Source organism: Sipha flava, unplaced genomic scaffold, assembly GCF_003268045.1.
Source record: "Sipha flava isolate LNK unplaced genomic scaffold, YSA_version1 206_pilon_pilon, whole genome shotgun sequence".
In the NCBI taxonomy this organism is placed as follows: Eukaryota; Metazoa; Arthropoda; class Insecta; order Hemiptera; family Aphididae; genus Sipha; species Sipha flava.
In genome coordinates, this window is record NW_020272810.1 from 199622 (window position 1) to 216889 (window position 17268).

The 17268-nt window shown below is 32.2% G+C and overlaps 1 long non-coding RNA gene across 1 annotated transcript; it reads right to left on the minus strand.

The window, feature by feature from the left end:
• Positions 1 to 10067: 10067 nt before the first annotated feature.
• Positions 10068 to 15462, minus strand: LOC112682541. The gene is made up of 3 exons (XR_003148531.1): positions 15334 to 15462; positions 10224 to 10402; positions 10068 to 10149 (listed from the first exon to the last, which is right to left on the minus strand). It is a non-coding gene; the product is annotated as an uncharacterized LOC112682541 (long non-coding RNA).
• Between the last annotated feature and the right edge of the window lie 1806 nt (positions 15463 to 17268).

Consider the following 17268-nt stretch of genomic DNA (forward strand, 5'->3'; position numbering starts at 1 on the left):
TATACTGTATATGTTTAAAAATATGTACTATTATATTGTGCGTACATGTACGTTTTTGTGCAGTAATCGACAAATATATATATTATTATTATTATTATTATTATTATTATTATTATTATTATACATAAATGTTTTTTTTTCTATCCGTAATATATAAACGACTATTAGCCTACAAAACATATGCGTTTAAACATATATTTTATGAATACATGTATACGTGTGTAAAATTAGTCCTTGTCTTTCCGTTTTTGCTCAAACACTGGTGTTAAAAAAATACTGAGCATACGCAAACGTACCGGTATGTAGATCGGTGGTTCGAATTATTTTCGATGAGACCATTAAGATATTAAAAAATATCCCTACCCGTCAAAAGCATGTATGCCAAGCCTAACGTAAAATCCGCATTATCGGGTTATCGCAACCCGATCGGGCCGATTTTCGGAACCGCAATGATGGATATATGTATTACGTAGAGAAACATTTTTTTTTTTAATTTTTGTCTCCACTCGTGTAAAAATGGTTCGTTTCGCAGAAGATAATCGAGAGTACACCGTGTCAATATAACTTGAAGAAACAATAATAATAATTATAATAAGAGGTTTTACGTAATAAGTGCATAAAAAAAAAAAAAAAAAAATGAAAAAATAACCCACTCTTTTCTCCTCAAAAAATCCTATTTTATCTCTTTGGGGATCTACCCCCCAGGTGGGGATCCGATGGTGTACATAATTACCATATGTATTGGTATGATAAAATCAAAGTCCATCAATGATTAAGTTACCGTGTGCGACTACATTCAATGAACATTTCTACGGGACGGGGGAGGGGGGGGGGGGCGGATTTGTAAATATTTTATTCCGTTGTGACAACAGTACTAGCCACCTTGTCCGTCGGTTTGTATCGGAGCGATTTTGTGTTGTGGCCGATCCGTCGGTGATGATCTTTATGTTTTCATATTGAACAAAATAATTGTTGTCCATTCGCCCCTTTGGACTTTCGATCAAAGCTCGTATGTACATAAAGAATCTGCGCAAAAGCGTTTGCATCCCCGCACTCGAGAAATACACGCTTCCGTGTTCTATGCAAATTAATAAAAGTAAAAAACCCTTAAAACATTTTCAATATAATATGCCTTCGCGAGTTCCATGTGTTTTCCAGTTATGTCACGATTCGAATTCCTGGAAATCCACCCAAATGCGTGAAAAACAAATGTAATGTAAAAGTAAACTGTAAATTGTTAAAAAAAAATTTGTATAAGATAATATCTATTTATAGTACCTAGTTATTTATCTGTGCAACGAAAAAAAAAAAAACGATTATTTTTGTTACCCCCGCTCCCCGAGCAAGATTGAATGTACGCCACTGGTTCTACCTGTCAAAGTCGTTATAATATTTTATGGCTGTTACTAATACCGTGGACCGTTAACGTTGATCGTTTTCTCGAGCAGGAATTTAAATCGCTATGCACTCACATCTGACACCGATAGAAAATTCGGTGACCACTGCAGGTGAATTATTATCTGTATGATAACGGTAGTGTCCGTAGACACGAGCACATTGCAAGATCGTACATTGTTATTACAGCGTGTACAGAGTGTTTGGAACGTTTCGTTTTGATCGAGTGAAACGAGTCAGCCGTTTCCGTTGTACACAAACGCTTGATACATCTGAGTAACATTAAGCACTTCGGGAAATTGTAAATAAATAAGAATAGAAACTGGATAGAACAATGGATAATTCCGTCACAGCTCGTTTTATGATATGCAGGTAAGAGCAACGATTACAGTATAAAATTTGATCATAAATATAACACTAAATACTAAATTTTTAAATAAAAATTTTTAATGATCAATGATTAGGGATGGTAATTTTTTTGTGAACATCGGTGTATCAATTTATTTATTACGAAACATCGATGGTGTCAATAACGACAAATTAAAAAACATCGAAGTCAAGAACTCCATGGATTTAGAAAAACATCGATGTTTTTAAAGAAAAACAAACATAAATTTTATAGGACAAAAATGATTATTCTTTGCCATAACCCTCAAGCAAAATTAATTATAAACATTTAAAATTTAAATGTACAGAATCAACTCAATTTATTTAATTATTTATTAGAAAGATTAAAAAAAAAAAACATTGTGTAAAAAATTTGAATTAAATTAATACAGTTCACTGTCAAATATAATCACATAAAATCCGTAAGTTATAACAAAGTTTTTTACATATTATTTTAAATTGAAACCATTTAAAGCCAAAATTGATCGGCCAAGTTGTTTAAAAAAATCTATTTTGATGCCTATTTTGCACATAACCGGTTTAATTTATTTTTGGGAAACATTTTAGTTTATTTCTATAATTAGGTATTATAGAAATACAAGACTATTATATTATTTTTCTAGCGATAAGACAATATTATTATGAATTAAAATCAAGAAACAATCATCCTGACTTATTTTATTAACCAAGTTAATATTATAATATAATTATACGTATATCTATATTTTATTGTTTGCAAATGAAAAATTTTTAAAATATTTTGTGTAATATCCTTGAACATCGGAGATAAAGTAAACATCAAAATTAAAACATCGGCAAACTTTAACACATCAATGCAAAATATCGAAACTTAACCAACAATGTTGAACATCGATTTTTTTAGCTTAAAACATCAATGTTTTTTAACATCCCTATCGATGGTCGATGATCAATTTTCAGATGTAATAATAAACATACATCAATACACTTATATTTTTATTAAATTTATATTTTGGAACGCAGCGACCAATTTTTATTTTTATAGATGGGTGTTAGATATTCTTGCTTTACTTCGCCCCATAAAGGCGCAATTCGAGGTTACAATTTTGGGGGGTTTAAGATCAAAGATAGTGTACCGCAGAGGATATTTCCCTACAACCCATCTACCATTTAATATACAAATAACATTTGTCACTGTTCACTACTATAGGTTCAGTTCAAATACTAATAAGGAAATGGAAAAATGTGATTTTGTGAATCAAACTTGATTTTGGATATTTCTAGACAAAGGGAAAGCCATAATTCACTGAGTAACAAAAATTGTCAAACATAACAATTATTTCGTGTATTGAGATTACAGATATATGTTAGAATCTAACAGTTAGATGATTAGATTTTATTTAAATCTCGTACACGAAATTTTGAAATTGATTTTTTTTAATCAGGAAGGGCAATGCAAATGTTTAAGGGAGCTAAGTCCTCCAAGCTTTTTAAGTACTTTTTTTTCGGTTTGAACCGACGCCTACGGGGGAACGGGTTGTCCCAGTATTTCCCCAAAAACGCTTTCCACTCTAACCTTTCCACTTCACACTATCGCGTGTACCTGCGTTTCGATGAAATATTATTATCTCATTGGTATCATATTTCGGGAAAAGTCGGTAGAACAGGCGCGTTATCTGTAGTGATTTTTCTTGAAATTCTGCTTCTTTGAGCATTTCACGAATAATAAATATTATTATTCAAGATCAATTGTCGCTGCATCACGTCTATCACGATGAAGATTTTTTGAAAACAACTTGAAAAACTTACGTGTGTACTAAATTAAGGTCGCGAGCACTATGACAGGATTTCAGTAAACGCAATTTGATCGATAAAACGAAAATGACTGCGTCAAGACGCATCATGCAGAGAAAACGATTGTATATTGCGTCTAGACCGCCTCTTAAATCTGCGTCTGGACGCTGCAGGGAAAACGTACCTTAACCGTATTCTGTTGTCGTTATGCCGCGAAACGCCGCAAATCGAACGTGCGAACACACCTACGAATAATGCGTTTAATTTGTACAACGAGTGCGATCAACAGTTACATCATTTGACGCGACTCGGTCAGTGCAGAACTATGTACGGCGGATTATCGTTGTGTACGCGTTTAATATGTTCAGTAGGTTCTGATCTCTTCACGCGGGCACCGGCACGTAGTTTTTTTTACGCGTCACTTTTTTTTTTCTTTCCTTCTCTCGCTGACATGCTACGCGCCAAAGCTGAACACGCATACGGTTTTTTATTTTCAAAACCGAGCACAACAATAAAACCGCGGTATATAATGATAACAGTACAACACACTTAACGGATTCATTAAAACCTACAATGGCCGTGTTTTTTTTTTTCTCCTTTCTGTAAAACTGGTTTTCGTCCGCTGTGCACATAATACACACGATAATGCTGTGATATAATATACACATAAAACACGAAATCGGCACGTCGTAAATAATAAGTTTATTCATAATAAATTCGAAGAAAACGCCGTGATGTACAGGTAGGTGCATATGCGCGTACCAAATGAATGGTAAACAAAATTACTTGTAAATCATTCTCGAGTCGGTCGTATGTACACCTATAAAGGTACATTTTAATGGCGTTCATTATGTATACACTGCACAGTATACGTATTTATTTATTTTCGTTCAACTGGAAACAAAAAAATAAAACTGAAATGCACTTTTAACCACGGACCGTGATCGCGGTGTGTGACATTTATGTTAACGAATTATTGCGTACACGTTTGCAGCGCCTATAAAGTCTAACCTTTAATACGCTTACGGTTCTAGAACGTTGTAATAGTAATATTATTGCCATTATTTTTCGTTTCGTTTTATTCTACTGCACTTCACGGTCAGGTAGTCCGTCCCTAGGGCAGAGCGATCGGGGCCTTCGCCCCGAACCCCGCGATCAGCCCTGAATTTACAGGTTCCTCGTTTTCATAAATAATTTTCTAACTATAAAAGCAGGGCTTGAAACCGAAAAGATAAATTTTGGTTTAGATTTTGATTTTATTAGTTTCTATTTCAGTTACACATAACGGTTTAAACTTTTTCCGGTTTCCATTCGAGTTTCTAATACCGATTTCAATTTTGGTTATCAATACCGGTTTTTACCATTCCAGATTTAAATTTTGATTTGAAAAATCGGTTATAATTTTTCCTGTTTAGTTTTTGGTTTTCAAATTTTCACTCTCCATCTCCATATCCACACTTATATCCAATGCAACGGTCGTTACAGTTATGTAAAACGGATCATATTCTTTTTCCGCGCATCGCTATAATTCTAACGAATCGATTGATCTCTAATTTATATCAAAACATCACTGATATAAAATATTACACCGTATGTTCGCGGAAACAGGTTACACTTTACCACTAATTACCCTTTATATATTTTTCAATTCTGTTTTCGAGACATTAAATTAAACTATTGGATCTTTAATTTCGATGACTTACAATTTTTTTTACTGACGTATTTTGCGCATGCGCAACACAACTTCACTTTTTTTAAATGGCAACCCCTATTTTGATTATCATTTTCAGATTAATGGATTTTTTTCAAGTAATTTTGATCCAACAACTACTACTCTCAATCCAATATTGACTGAATGAGAGCTATTCAAAATTTAAAAAAAAAAAATTTTTTTTGAAATTTATTTTTTAATTTTAATTTATTATTTTAAACTCTACTACACATTTTTTATTTACAATTCAATTTACAAAAATCACAAACAAAAGTTACTTGATAAATTGTTCGAAAGTCCCTCCATTATTTTGAATGCATGCTTCAAATTGACGTAATCATACAACATAAACATATGAATATCTACTTATTTTATTTTTAGTTGTATTTATTATTTTTATTATATTATTATTTATTTATTATATTTTTATTATTTTTATTATATTATTTTTGTTATAATTTATGAGTGTTAAAGATTAAAGATATTCACGTAAAATCGTATAAATCAGTAAAAGTAGTTGTTCAATACGTAAAAAAGTAATTGAATACTTTTTCGAATACTTTTATTTTAAGAGTAATTTTACGGTATTTTAAATCCTTAATTTTATTATTGAATACTATGCTAATGTATTGAAAAAAACATTATTTAATTCATTAGATTTTAAATTTGTTTCTATTTATTATCCATGGTAATTATAAATGCAACGTCGGTTCTTGTCCATTTATGGCTAAAGTATATACTTTTATTTCCAGGAAACAGTTAATCGATTAACCACCATAAAGATATGGTAGTCAGCACTAGTGCTATAATTTTTAAGCTATACACATTGTCAAACATGTTTTATTTTCGTAAGTTTATTATACCAAAGTTGTGAGTATATATTTACTAAGAAAATTGTTATGAATATCGTTAATCGTCGATGACTTATGGCGGTATAAAATATAGCTATTATACACATCATAATATTATATCGATTCTCACTTTTTAATAATATCGGTTTCACGATTTTAGATTTTTGTTTCCGATTTCGGTTTTGAAAATCATTTTCAAATTATTTTGATTTTCATATAAGTTTCGAATACAGGTTCTCGTATTTTTAGCTTACGGTTTAATTTTAATTTTGATATCTGTTTTCATTGGTATTTATGAGTATTAAATATTGATTTGAAACTGGTTTCAAGCCCTGATGAATTGTTTCTTACTAACAAAGTTTTGAGCAAAATTATGAAAAGAAAAAACATTTTTGATCATGAAAGTTCTAGTACATCTTCTAATTCTACTAGTAAAAATAGTTGTATAAACGAGTTTTTTTTTCCAATTTTCGACCAAGAAATTTCTTCTTTGAATAGGAGATTTAAACATTTGAAACAATTTAATGAAGCATTGTATGGATCTTCTGATATTATTACAAGTGAGATAAAAAATATAATGGAAAAGAACTATGACGATGTGTCCTAAATAGCATCCGTCAATGCGATGCGTCCGATCCGTCCGATGCATATATCCGTTTATCCGTTAATACGATAATCTGATACGTGTCCTACGTGGCGTCCGTCAATACGATATTGCGATGTATACGATTTAATAATAATTTTTCGTCAGTCCACCACAGGCGATTTATGAGTATATTACTCTAGTAAGTTTTACTGTCGTATGTTAACGACAGTTAGTGTGTGGGTCGGAAAAAACGTCCGTACACCGAACCATCCAATAATAAAATATTATTGTATTATAAATAGTGCATAGTGTTAATAATAGTTATAAAAAGTCGATTATTTGTAGTACGTAGTCGTCACTCGTCAGTCAGTTGTGTTCATCACTAGTAGATACTCAATTTATAATAATATAGTATAATATTATATTTTAGCACTCGTTGATTTAATATCAAACGCATTATCGCATACGGCAAAAACAAATAATTTTGTTTTTTCAAATTTACGTCCGATCCATCCGTTAACGGATTATCGCATTTGCCGCACACTTTGGACAGTTGTATTAATTTATGTATATTTGTTTTTATTTCTCGACGAATTATCGCATCGGACGTATTTAAAGGACGCCACGTAGGATACGCCGTGAGGATTAGTAATTTTACAAAAAATTATTGTCAAAAGTACTCCACCTCAAGATGTTTTAAACCAAATTCTCCAATAAATTGCTAATGGCTTTCACTGTAAAAAACACCCCTATGATGTAATTCCTTATGATCTTAAGTTAGAAAACACAAAAAGTATGTTTATATAGTTGTTATTTAAGTTAATAAGGAACCTTACACTTTTCAATTATACATAATACTTTCAATATGTAGTATGTAAATTCATATATTTCTTTATTTTTTTATCAGAAAAAAGTGAAAAAGATTTTTTTGTTTATGTGGCAAATTGATTATCAAAACTAAAAGTTGAATTTTTATAAAAAAATCATTTAAGACATATAAATATGTATAAAAACATAGTATACAAAGTAACAATTACGAATAAACTTTAATAACTATTTGTATTACTTTAAAATATAAACAATCAATACATTATAAACATATAATTTTCTTTGAATGTTTTTGTTTCACAATTGTGTTAGATGATTTTAAATTTATTTAATACAATATTACAATGGTACTTTTCTTATAGAGGCAAATTTATCTATGACATTATCAAATTAAACTGTTTTAACTACATATTTTTCATATTTCGTGAAAAATATTACATAAGTAGTGTTGAAATTTGCACCCATTTTAGAACTGCACTCCTGGCCCATGCCCTCTTGCACTGCACTGAATAAGAATTAAACAATGAATAAACATTAGTGAAATAAATTTTAAATATTACTATTATCAACATCAAGCCACAAATGATACGGGACATTCGTCATCCATCTCCGCGACGTGCACTGACTACGCGTTTACAAATGTCTTACAATTTTAATATTTTCATGCTCTATAGCCGTTATTTCTCCGTGAACAAATATATTATCAGACGGAAAAATATGGTATTCTAATACGTAGTGCATTATAGTTCAGGGGGTAAGAAAGTGTATCAAAATCGTGTATATATTTTCTTTTTCGAAGACATTTCTCACGAAAAAATCTATTGCGGCGATATCCTATAAATATATTATAATACACATAGATAGAGGTGGGCGAACGGAGCGATCGGCCCCTTGGCCTTTTTTTCTTCATCATTTCGTTATTTATTATTTACACCACACTTGGAAAATACATAAATGTAAATACACGTATGAAGTTCACTCCCCCCCACCCACGCGCCTATAAAAGGGTCTGGACGTACCGCTGCGTGTAGGATAAGCATACCATCTCCGTATCGACAATTTGTACGTACAGTTTTGCTTACCGTAATGTTTGCATACGAATACGATTATTATTGTTTAACCACACAAACCCTCCGTCACGGGATGATAACGTTTTACAAAGTCGCGGCCCGTAAACACACCTATGTATACAGAATATAGTTCAAAACTTTGCACGTCTCTAAGTCCGATGGTGTTTCGCGAGATTCATGCACGTGCGCATACCTGTAGATCTCACGAATACATCACGCACCGGTACACTGATTCAACGCGGTAGCATACCGGTCTGTACACGTTCATGTTTGATACGCGATGGGCACATGTAATACCAGACGTGTTGCGTGTAGCTTGTAACGTTATCGTGAAGCCCGCGCGTAAGAAGTTTTACAGGAATGCGTTCGTTGAGCACAACTGCGAGTATGTGTTGAGGGTACAACAATTGTTTACAAACACGCTTAAGCGTGTGTATTAAAGTCAAAAGCTCCGATGAAAAACTGGGTCATCGGTACCGGGATGAGACCCTATGGGAAAAACGACGTACGCGATTAAGGGTCGACGATACGGACGGAAACTGCCGAAAAGAATTGCGTGGCCCTTCGCGCAAACGTCACCTTCTCCGGAAACCCGAACAGAAAGTGTGGGCACCGTCCTCGTTACGCACGGTCTTTACTATCGTCACCTTACGATCTTATCGCGTATTGGCTCCATGAAAACGGCTAAAGATCCCATACCGGTATTCGCAAAATATCACACAGGAGAGTTCCCGGATAATGTATTAGGACGGCGGACTTTAGGAACATTTTCAAGCCTGTACAGAGGTAGGAAAATAATTGGTCTTGGCTATTGTTCGGGACAATAATTTATTTTTATGCCTTTTTTTGATATGATAATTTTCTTATTAAAGAACTGTATAGTACTTTTCGACTCATGACCCAATGAAACTTACTTTTTGATCAAACACGTAGTAGAAATTCCCCGGCCATTCACAAAGAAATACCCTCTTTGGCCCCAATACATTTACTCGAATGAGAAACATTTCTTATTTCTTCAGTAGCCTTCTGAATTTCGAAAACTGTACGCAAAGTGCCTCATATAAATTCTAAACAGCTAGTATACCCGTGAAATGTACACTATTACCGTTTTCGTTTCCATTATTCCCCTTGATCCTGAATAATATTACTTTTAAGATAAATAAAAAACGTAAATTAAATAATTACATTTATTATTTATGTATAGCACTTGAATATATTTGATCGTTCTGCCAAAAGTATTTAAGAAATGCAAAATTAAAGATCAGTAATGACTATGCATTATTTAATAATAATAATTTATTTCACATTTAAACCAACAAAAGTTGTATAATAATTTAAAAATAAATCTTGTACAAATCATCTATTGAAAAAAATAATTCAAGTAAAAACTAATCAGAATATACAATATAAAACAGAATAAATCAAGTTAAACAATATTAATCTGAATCAATAACAAGATATGTAATTCTACTAGTGATGTCAAATAATAAATCTGATAATCTTGGAAGTTCTATCTTTATTTCTGAGTCATCCATTGCTTTGTTAATTCTAAAATATGAAACAAAAATAAAATAATAATTAATAAAATGTAATATACAGAAAATGTATCTTATTGTATTTACCCCAATAAAAACGAATCACTTAATAACAAGTCTTCTGTAAGAAATTTGTCTAGAAGTATACCAGCCTTATAGCCAATACTTTAATTTTCATTTAGTGTTGTAAGCATCATAGAAACAACAAATGATACTTGATCATATTGTATCCATGAGTTGATATTATTTAACTTATGTACAATTTCCTGTAAATATTATTAAATAAATAAACATAAAATGTAATCAAAAAGTTATTGATATTATGATGTAGAATATTATAAACTGTGATGGTTTAGTAATTATACATTTTAAGTTATTTGTACTAAAAAAAGTTTAATATACAAGCAAATCAGTCATAATAAATACTCAATGCAGCCAGATAATATATTAAAAGGTACATTTTGAGGGTTAGAAAATTATTATTTTTTTATTAACTTAATTTGTTTAATTATATCACGGATTATAAAGGTTTTAAGATACGATCTCGTTAAAAATCGATTTAATCGTTTTAATCTTGGAGAACAAGTTTATTTCTTGTATTTTAAGTATACTTTAAATGTAAAATTTATTTTTATTTAATACTTTAAAAATAACAATAGTTTGAATTCGTTAATAACCTGTGTTTAGATGATTTCCCGTAGACTCAGTTTTAAAAGCATGAAATATAAGACATAAAACATTTTTATAAAGCAACAAAATAAATAGAACAACGCCTGGAAATAATTAAATATAGTAATAATTGTACAATGCGTGACATAATGACCATGTATGATTAGCAAAAAGCATTGCATAAAAATCTCAAGCCACTGAACATAACTAATTCATGCAATGTCCAGAATGTTGGTCATCGTTAAACTACATGCCATGTCTTCCATCATGTGCATTTCGAAACGTTTCGCAAGACAGGGAAAGATTTAACGCCTAATTCCTTAAATAAAAAAAAAAAAAAAATGAAATAAAATACTTGATTAGCTTTTCATATAAATTTAACCTTTTTTTAAGTATTTAATAAAACATCTGAGAAAATCAAAAATGTACACATGTTACAAACTTATAACTATACTCAATTTTATTCGTATTTTTTATGTAATTATTTTTTTACGTTTTGTGTAATTTTTTTGTCTATGAGTAAGCGTATTGCTTTCGGATATAGAAAAAATGGTAAATAAGAAAATATAAAGAAAATATAATAAGAAGTCTTTCGCAATCAGGCGTATTTTAGCTTTCGAGTTACAGTTTTTTATTCCAATTAGTTTTCACCGTTTGGACCCGGTACTTCGTCACTACATACATTTTGCACGATAAAAATGTTACATAATTTAACCGTTAAATATTCGTGTTACGATTCATATACATTTATATGCGCATTGTTTTTTGTTTGCATTACAACCGCGGTGGTTTTTTTTTTAGTAAAAGCTAAATAAAGCAATAATAAGAAACCATGATGATGATACGTATACAGAGAGACCATTTATAATATAGCGGTAAAACCACCGATCTTTTGATAATAACAATTATAGTGCTTTATGCGTTGAAAGCGCGACCGCTTTTATTTTTATAAGCAAGTACGAAACGCGATTTTGTATAGGTAGGTAAACACAACGTGTTTACAAATATACATTTTATAAAACCGTAAACGGCGTACGCAAGGTAATTATCAATGTACAAGAGTAATGATTGTTTCAATAACGAATTTTTAGACCGCAGGTGTACGTAACAAGCAGTGCACGGGTAAATTATTTTTACTATGATTTTTCAAAACGATGTGTAACGTTTTTAAGGGTTGACTCCACGCGGAGTGGCCATTCGTTATAAAACAATAATAATTAGCACGCGTGGATATGGGACGAACTACTGAATCAAACGTTAATTAGTACCCGCACGCGTTGAGATATCATCGAGTCGTTACGTGTTTCCAGTCGATCTATTTTCGAAATTACATTTTTTTTTTTTTTTTTTAAATAATTCCCGTGCCATGTGTAGCCCGTGTTCACACGGAATAACAAATTAAAAGAAAAAAAAATGTTATAGCGTAAACGGAACCACTATATTTGTATTCATAAGCTATGCACGCGTGTTACAACATTACGCGTGTAAAATGTCAAAATACTGAATTAAACGATTCGTACAAAATGTGTCGTTTGTAAAAATTAATTTAAACGCAAACGAGTTTGATATTCGATACGTATCTACATAAAACTACAGCAGTTTACACTGTACATATTATTATGATTACGGTTCAAAAGATTTAATCATTCTTTTTTTTTTTTTTTTTTTTTGTTTTGTTTTCTTAATCTAAAAATGATCATTCAATAAGGTGTACCGTACACAAATTCATTTTAACCATCACATGAACGTAACGATCGTAAATCAAAAATTAAAACAATAATAAATACTCGTAATCGCATACGTAATTTGGTTCGAATGATTTATATCACATAATTCCACGTCGGATGATTTCAACATTCGATACCAACATTTTATTTCATTTTATTCGCCTAGTATACATAGAATATTAATATAAGACATAGATAGACGAAATTTTTAGAGATTCAACTATTATAAAACTCATTATTTTTTTTCGGAGAGATTATTTTACCGTATCACATCAAAAATCATCCCTTGTCCACTCGACGTAATAAAGAATATTACAAAAATACCTCCACTGTCGATCAAGCATATAAATACATATGAACGTTATGCTTACACGCTGTACACAGTGAATACACACGCACGTGTTGTAGGTGCAGCAGCTTACTTTTTAAGGTTCTACGCTTACGACTCTATTATTATTACCTCCGTACTAAATCGATCGGTTGTAAATTTGCTACCCTTGTCCGGGCACAAAATACACGTGTAACTGTCAATACGGGCATCGTCTTATGTATCAAACGTTCACCTACGTTTTCCATGCCCGTAAAAAAAAAATATATATATAAAATCACAAAGCATTTACGATAAACGCGTTGCGCTGAACGCGAGATACAGTAATACGCGTATTTACGTATTGTGGATTGTACACGTCTTGCGGCGGACCGAATAATTATTATATTATTATTATTATCATCATCATCTCCGTTCCGTAAATATTTTAACGGATCGTACGAATCGCGTGCACCGTAAGTACGTACGTTGTACATAAACTATGTGCGCACTCGTTATTATATGTTCATCTTTTTCCATATAATTCTGATGTGTACATCTTTAGTTTTTTGCAGTCACTGCTGAGGTTCACTGCTCGCCGGGCTCGATGTGTACCGATAAAGTTAAGGGTATTTGCTCGGCGGCGCGCGTTTGCTCCTCCGGATTTCATTTGCGAGTCGGCAAATATTTGACAGCCGTTCTGTTTTTAAAACAACGCATTTGACGTAAAGTTATGATATTATTATTATACTCTTGCAATAATTATGATCCCGTTTTCATCCGTCCAAAAGCGGTTGCCGACGTCGTGTGCTTAAAATAAATCGTAATTCTATGCAGACATTGGGAAGATCATCGTTACGCGTTCGATACATTATAAACGGTGGCTGTATTTTATTTACAACGGTAACGCAGATTTGCCCGCGACCTGTATTGCGCGGCGAAAAGCAATGCACCAAACTTATTAGCTGATTGGATACCACTCGACATACACGAACAACGCTTGGAACGTCGGCTAGCCAAAGTAATATCACCTCCTTACGTTCCGCGTGTACAGCGAACGAACAAGAAACCTACCCGGTAATGACTCGTAATATTATAATCAAATCCAGCGCACTGCAGGATCGATAATCTCAACGGACCGGGTTTCGACCGCGGACCGAACCCTCGTTTTTAAATCTACTACCCGCTGTTCACTGCCGTGCGTACACAGACGAATTTTTCCTGATTCGCTCAGGACTTGGACACTTAGAATTCTAAAAAAAAATATGTAATAGACGGGTACCCACGCACCTTTTTCGTACACTGTGTACGAACACTCGTATTATTATTATTGCACTGACGTGTATGTACGCAGCCGCATGCGGCAAACCCTTATTATAATAATTCGGTGAACTATACCGTTCCTATTGCACCCGTACAACGTAGTACAAATAATACGTTGACGTCGTGCACGTATGCGTATTGCAGCAACTATTTTAGATATGTTATGTATTGTTTCAACACAGTCACGTGTGGTTACGATTTCACGTTAGATATATTTTTTTTATACGTGTACGCATAAATGTACCTTATATCGTTTATGATCGAAAACTCGTTTCGCTACTCAAACTCTTAAGACCATATACCTACACTGGTGTTTAATGTGACGTTGTTTCGTGGCAGTTATAATTTTAGAACTATATTCCGAAGTGGATGAGAAAACTTTAAAATTGTTCATCTTAATAACTTACAATTACCTATAAAAATGTCATTAAATATAATGTAATTACAGCGTAAGAGAAGTGGTTCCTATGTGCAGTAATGTTTTGCTCGTGTATTTTATTATACTTTTCTACATTAATAACGTATATGATACAAATCCTTAGATATAAGTATATGGTTTAAATTATATGGTGAACAATTAAAGTCGTATTAAATGATTTTTTTTTTTTTTTGATTGATTTAATGTACACGTAATTGTAATGGATAAACAATACCGCAGTAGACAAAATAATAAAAAAAGATTCGCTTATATTTATTATATTTTGCTGAATAATTTTTAATATGTACTGAAAGAAAATAAATTCATAACACAATATCAATACACGATTACAACCATGAAATTTATCTGATTCACTAATAAAAAGTCACTAATTTCGGTGGTAAAATTGAAGAGAATAACAATCTTTCAATGCGTATCAATCGTGTATAAAAATTGTACTAAAATTGACCCCCTCCACCAAAATAAAATCCTGTCAACGTGTCTGCACATACAGATCTCCGTACAGATATGTGTTCACGCACACATCATATATGGGATAGTCAATAATTATTTTTGCATATGCTCACCAGAAACCCCCGTGGTTTGTTCACCATAAGTCGAGTCAATAACATACATAACGTTCGATTATACTCGTGTATGCAGATCGCTACGATTATTGCAATACTATGTATACGACAACATATTGCCTATAATTCTATATATATAAATGCGCACTGTTAATGTTATACTTACATAAACATACGCCTCGGTGTAAGGACAAAATAGTAATTTGCGAACGAAAATTTACGTTAACCATAGTAATAATTTGTTGATTTCACAATACCACCTTCGAGTGGTAGACGTACGTTTACACTACGTCGAGTTTCTGACGAACAGTAAGTTACTGCGCTTGTTGTATGAATATAAATATAAGTAGTTGTTATTATATCGTTATCATTATTGCTATTATTTTTCTACCAAAGCGTAACTATTTGTATTGTACCGCGCATTTACGTCATCCGGTTAATTAGGCTTGTTTGACTTGTTTTTTAGTGTTTATAAATTTTTTTTGTGGAATTCCGTTTTAAAAAAAAATATGCACGGGCAAAACGCATATACATATATAATCCTACCCCTGTTACGCCATTACAACTGTTGTTTTCGTTGTATATTCTAAATTTTTTTTTCTTGCCAAGAAAATCGTTAATACGTATACATCTTCGTACTATCACTGTAGATTATTACGAGTTAAGGTATTAAGGAAATGCTACTGGGCTACTGTACATAATACGTAGATAATTATGTGTCTCATACGGTTTCAAAACAGTTAAAGGATAATTTAAAATGTTAAAACAATTGCTATTTATCCTTAGTACTATAACGTGTCACGTTTTTTAACTAAAATACACGTTGTTACTTGTGTACTTAAACTGCCAGTGTCACTAATGTTGCTCGCGTTTACGGGATCATTTGAGAAAAATACCATTATACACTATATCGTATGTGAAAAAATGTCTATTTCAATCGACCCTGTATACGTATACTCGTATGTACTCGTATATACGTGTGCGCTGTGTTCACATCTCATGGCCACAATGAACAATACATAATATTATATGCATATATTTATCTTGTGATTGCGCTGGATGACGAGTACATGTAAAATTTGTCGTGCCACGACCCAACGAAAATTGTTCAAATAGGACAAAAGTATTCTTTAGTCGAATAACTTTGCACGCTGCACGTGACCTTTATGTGGATAAGTTATAAATATGCACGCCCGAGTGAAGTCAACAAATATATTTTCGACGATCGTTGTAATGTATCGTCGTTTCAGATAATATTTACTTTTTTTTTTATATATATAGATAGGATATACCACCGTCGTCTTGAATATATTCGTGTTGGTTGTAAACGAAGAGAACGAGAAACCACAGTGGCCCACTGCAGTCCACATGTAATAAGCGGATGATTTATTCACACAATAATAAATCGTTTTATTATTATTGTGGGCGAATTCAAATATTTATTTTCTTGTAAAATATCAGTATTAATAATAAATCATGTTGATAGTTCTCGCAACACCTGCAACATGATTGCTGCGTATAGTGATTAGTGAGCTGTGGCAGTACATAAACAAGTACGGCGTACATATGGATATTAATAGGCAGCATTTAAACCCTATGGACGAACGCATTTTGCAGTCGCGTCGAATGTACAGTTAAAATTAAATTACAACACTACCGTTGTGGTGATAATACAGAGAAATATTATCGTAAACGACGGAAACTACTTTAGGCGTACTTACAGTTTTATTACACCTGACCAAGTTTTCGTTCGTAAAACGTTTCTGAACATAGCACAATTAACTATTGTGAAGTTTTTCGTTCATTAAATGTTCGATGTTAATTAAATAAAAATAAATAAGTTATAAAACATGAAACGAGAAAATAATAACCAGGAATCAAATGTGGATACACATCTCATCAACATGAATAGCCCCAATAGCAGTGGCAGTAGCCATTAAAGTGAACACATTTAGTTAAAGAACCTTGATACATAATAGCAAGCAGAGGCGTAAATTGAAATCAATTTTTGATGGTACAGAGACATATTCTCACCCATAATATCCAACACGTTAATACTTCAACCTTTGTAAAATCTTTCCTGATAAACTATTTATATTAA